Source organism: Tiliqua scincoides, chromosome 1 (genome assembly GCF_035046505.1).
Source record: "Tiliqua scincoides isolate rTilSci1 chromosome 1, rTilSci1.hap2, whole genome shotgun sequence".
Classification (NCBI taxonomy): Eukaryota; Metazoa; Chordata; class Lepidosauria; order Squamata; family Scincidae; genus Tiliqua; species Tiliqua scincoides.
In genome coordinates, this window is record NC_089821.1 from 146,706,128 (window position 1) to 146,711,821 (window position 5,694).

General features: G+C 43.9%; 1 pseudogene; it reads right to left on the reverse strand.

Moving 5' to 3' along the window:
* Positions 1-812: 812 nt before the first annotated feature.
* Positions 813-929, reverse strand: LOC136638134 (5S ribosomal RNA; annotated as a pseudogene).
* Positions 930-5,694: the final 4,765 nt, after the last annotated feature.

Sequence of the window (5,694 nt, forward strand, 5' to 3'; positions counted from 1 at the left end):
GACCTTGAAGCAGCTGGCAAGCTGCAGCTGAGCTGTTCCATCTGCTCGGAGCGTGGGAGGATGGAGGCCAGAATGTTAAACCAGATCGGAGTGTAACAGCTCGAATGTGGTGGTTCTTGAAAGAGAGAACCTTCTTTCAATTTGTAAAAATCCCTGCGTGGATTTAATAAGCCTGCCTATGTAAACCGCCTTGAATAAAGTCTTGAATAAAGACCAAGAAAGGCGGTATATAAATACTGTATATTATTATTATTATTATAATAAGTGAGCCAACCCTCCATTCCCCCTCTGCAACTCATAGTTCAGCTCACCCACCTGTCCTGCTGCCATTACGATGCAAGTGCCCACACAGAGCTGCTAGAGTATGAACACATCTAGTAAAAGCATCGGGACATGGGGGAAGCTGCTGGAAGTCATGGAGGAGGGAGGGCACACAAATGCAGGGCTTCCATTTCCAACATTAGTCCCATGTTCTCTGTATCATACAACTCCACCCAACACGTTTCAACAAATCTAGAAAATGTGCCTTCAAAGTTGTCATGGATTTGATTAGCATGATGACCTTATTGAAATTCATCATTGCTGGGGGCACTTTGCGTTTCAGAGATGGAGAAGCATTTGTGGTATTAGAAAGATAACTGTAAAGCACTTGAAGTACCAACAGTGATAAATAATAGACCGACCTTCTGAATCCACCATCCTCTAATCCAGAGTTTTGTGTGACTGGGAAAGTGTCAGCTGCTTCTAGCCACACTAATGTTTTTTGCCTGTCAAATGGTTGGCAACCTTCAGTCTCGAAAGACTATGGTATAAGCCTACAGCACCCGGGATTCCCAGGCGGTCTCCCATCCAAGTACTAACCAGGCCTGACCCTGCTTAGCTTCCAAGATCAGACGAGATCAGGCATGTGCAGGGTAACAGCTGCTGCCTGTCATCAGCATGGCTTTACCAGTGGCTCCCCTTCCTCCTCCCTCAAGAACAGGCATGTCACACCACCACGCGTTGGGGGCTCTTACTTGTTAGAGCTATAGTTGTCTTTCCTCACCACTCAGTCTCTGGTAGCTAGAAAGCCTCCCTCCTAATCATCATAATTTCACAATGATTTCTTCTTGTTGGAATTAGGGTGCAACACCATCTGCAGGACTCCAGAGGGCTGTGTACTATCTAGTCACCTGAGACCATCTACCTGTCCTTCTCTGTGGTTCTTGCAGGAGGTGTGCTCCCTTCATTTCCTTCCGCACTCCTTCCTCACACATATTTTTCTCTCCAGACACCAAAAGGAGAAGGATGTCTTGTGCCAAGACTCCTTGCCTGGCAGGTCATTCTCATCATACTTGTACACACAGGAAACAGCCTTAGGGTTTCCTGTTCCTAAAGTGTTAAAGCCTCTGATCCTAACCAGAAGATGCCTGTAATCTACTATGAACTGTAAGTAAAGGAAAGCTTACCCAAGCCTCCACTCCTCTGTGTTTTATTGGTAGCACTAGCCTGGGTGGTGGGAGATAGCCTTTTACCATAGGAAGGGGGCCTTTCACTGATCATTTTGCTAACTTCCCCTGTCCTTTTCCCAATACTTCTTCCCTATTCGAACCACTAACCCTCAGGAAGAATGTGCTACCTCCCTGGAACAGAATCCATGTAGCTGTTTTCTCCCTGGACACCATTTAACCAGGGACACAAGTTCCCTGGACACCATTTAACCAACCAACTCAAAACAACACTCAAGGGATTCGCAAATTCAACAACTCACAAACCCCATTTTAATACTGGGGTTATACATATAAAATATGTATAAATTTAATACATTTAATATGTTAATACAAACGGCATAAAACAGCTTTCCTTCAATTTCCAAAACACTCATCATACGCATGTCACCACACCATACTAACGGAAAAGTGAAGTATGTGAATAGACTCACAACCTACGACACGTGACCCTTGAAGTTTGGAGACTTCAAAGTGAGATCATGATCTATTTCGTACAGCACAAAAGAAGTCTCAGAAACACAAACATGTATAACTCACTTTCATCACTGGCTTAAGTTACTGTTGCTTTCCATAGCCCTCAGCACGTGACACAAGGGGCTATGAAGTCATATTTTCAACTAGCTATTCTAAAAAATAAGCATTGAAGAAAAGCCTAAGGGTAATCCTGGGGATCCAGAAGTATTCCAATACCTGTTGCATATATTGATATTAATCTTTTCCAGCAACTACTACACCATACTTCATCTCTCTTGTGAAAAGGTCAAACCATTCCCTTTCCCTCCATCCTTTCAGCCCTGCAACCTCTGGAGTAGTTGCTCCTATCACTCATGAACATGTTAAACTGTGGGGGAAGATTTAACTAAAGAAAGATTCTAAACGCAATATTTTCAGTCACAAGCAACCTTTTGTAAAGGTTGGATGCTTGAAACGTTCAGTAGGAACGGATTGGCGGCTGGTTCAGGAGGTGACCTTATGGTTATCCAAGCATGTGGTACACATTATGTCCAACAACCTCTTGGTACCCAAAATCTCAATCACCCAAAGCAAGTCATGTGACCAAAATATACCACAGGGATATACTGTACTGCGCAGCTAACAAACAGGCCACTTGAACCATTCCTCATAAACACAAGCCGTAGTTTGATATGTCCCCGCTAACCTTTTCAAAAGTGAATTGGAAGACTGGGTTGCCAGTTTGCCAAAAGTGACTTGGTTTCTCCAGTGTTTTTATTTTGTTTTTTCTCAGATGGATGAGTGTTAAGCTCAGGTCTGTTGGCACTGGGCCCCATCTTCCTCCTCCTCCTCATTTTTCATGAACGCAACTGGAAGTGACTCAAAAGTCATTGCTGGAGCCATTTCTGAGGCCTGCAAAGGTGGGTCGCGTTGCTGCCCCCTAAGGATAAGGTGGTTCACAGCCCTGGTAAGTTTGAGAATAGCTGCTCTACATTTCAGATTAAATGAAGTTTAAATGGAAGAATGATTATTCTTCCAGAGTACTTCTAGCTCTGGTCAACTCACTAGTTTCACACACTGAGTGACTAATGCCAGCAACAATGAAAGAGACCCATATATGAAGTACATATTGTATCAACATTCCTTTTGTTTTAAAGTAAAAAAGGATGGCAATGGTGGCTATGTTGCTCAGACTGATACAGTTATTATGAAGTGTGTGTGTTTTTAAATCGCAACCATATGCTCTTGATGCAAACTTTTTATGGGGGGGGGGAGGGGATGCTATTTCATCCTAAATATACCCAAAAACATCCTTCTGAGCCTTGCTGAGAATCTCCCTCACTGAGATCTGAAATGCCCTCTGTGGTCATCTGATGAACAGTTCAGGTGACTGGTTTTCCAATAGCCAGGAATAGAGTTCTAGCAGATTTTGGAACAAGAAGTGACAGACCACCCAATGAGTCACACAACCTGGCTCTTGGTCATGGTGATGAAAGTGAAGGAATCTAGAGTTTGGAAACCTTTCCAAGGAGCATTCAAAACGGTGAAGAGGAGATTCAGATCCACCTTAATGACTGCAGAAAGAGAACAAGAGTTTCAGCATTATTGGCGCGCGCGCACACACACACACAGGTGTCACAAGCTGTTCTGATGGCTAGTAAAACAGCAATTAGTTATAGACAAAATAAATAATATACAAATTGATTTTGTCAGTTGAACTTTAATAGCTTACAAAGCAAAGGACAGAATAAATGAGAACAGTGGCACTCAAACTGTTTACCACCACAACCCGCTTTGTCAGTCATGGAGGACACTTTGCACTCCAAAATGCCTTGTGGTTTACAGGTCATGCCCCAAAATGCAAGACTGCAAGACATTCTAGGGCACAATGCAGCCAACAAAGTGGGTCGTGTGCTGGCACCACCCAGAAGCCACAAGGCATTCTGGGACCCAGAATGCCTTCCAGCTTCCAGATCATGCCAACCCTGCGATCTACCAGAAATGGGGTCACAACCCACAGTTTGAGAACTGCTAAACTAGGTTTAACTTCTGAATCTGGGCTGCTTTGAACTATTTGTACCAATTGCTCCAGAACTGACTTTTTCGATGGATTATATATTGCTCCAATTGCTCACAGACCTTATTGTTAAAAAATGTAGCTGTTAGGATATATATCAAACATGTATTTTTCAGCAACGTTCTTCATTCAGAGTGCTGCTAATTGGTGCTTTACAAGTACCTCAGATGCCTTGCTATCCCTGTTGCCTGCAATCAGGGAAAATGGATAATTTCCCAAAATGAATGTTTGCTCTGGAAGAGTCAAGGTTCCCCGGAGCCAAACTAAAGTTCACAAGGCCCTGACCCTAAACATAATAAAACCGTAGTTCTCAGACACTCCTCTTATGGAAATATCGGGACCAACCACAATGAGGTGACATACCCTGCTGAATAATGCTTGACGCCTACTCGTCCAAAAGTAGCATTGCTGTACATGAAGGCTTCATCTAGACCAGTGGTTCCCAAACTGGTGGGTCATGACTGGCTTATGCCCCTTTAAGGGGTTGGAGGGGGGAAAGTAGCAAAATGATCCCAAGGATCATGCTGCTGCCAGAGGCAGGAGGGGGGTTTTCTACTTACCTGCAGCCAGCGCTACAGTCCTTGGGGGGGCCAGGAGGATTGGGGAGTCCTCCAAAGCGCACCCCCTGTCTGCAAATGTGTAAAAAAAAGTGGGTTGGTTTTCATGGTGAAACCAGAAGTGCCCATTTTTCTTTTTTTAGTTTTGCAGGCACGGGGAGCCTTGCAGAGTGCTCCCTGCCCCCCCCCCCAGGACTGCAGCACTGGCTGCAGGTAAGTAGAAAACCCCCTTCCTGCCCCAGCAGCAGCACAATCCTGGGAATCACACTGCTGCCTTCTCCCGCAACAACTTACCCCTTGTAGGAGTTTGGGAAGCCCTGATCTAAACTATTTTAGCTGGCATTTCAAGGTTCTCCAAAGCTCTCTTCCCCAACCCAAGGATGAATTCATCAGTTCACTTCTCATTACTTAAAGCCCACTTAAATATGCAAACACACCTGCCAAGCTTGTCTTTCTGCATGAGGAATCATCATCAAAACAAAACCTTCATCCCTTTTCGACCTAGAGGAAACCAACATGCACCACAATTCCCTAAAATGAGATTTTCAAGGGTTTGCTGTCTCCACTGCTGTGAATTGACAAATGTCCTCCTTTCCTGTCAATATCACTCCACAAAATGGTGAGTGAACACACTGGGAGCTGTTTCTACTGCTCAAGAATGCTTGGATGAATTAATTTTAGACAACCTAAATTGTGGTCCCTTATTATGTCCAGGCAGGAGCTGCAACTCACAGGAGTCTCCAACTGAATGCGCCTGCCGGTGAGCAAGACTATACAAAGACTCTGGAAGGTGAAAGATGCCTGTGGTTTGAAGTCCAAAGGCCAAAAGACCCAGCATCAAAACAAACTGCTCAGCTCTTTTTAGTGATACTGTTTGAGATTGTTTCTGTGGTCTGTTTGCTTGGTGATGTTATTGCTTAACAACAACAACAACAGGTATTTATATACCGCCTTTCTTGGTCTTTATTCAAGACTTTATTCAAGGCGGTTTACATAGGCAGGCTTTTATTTAAATCCCTTATTAAATAGGGATTTTTACAATTTTGAAAGAAGGTTCTTTCTTTCAAGAACCACTACATTCAAGGTGTTTCGTTCCGATCTGGCTTCACATTCTGGC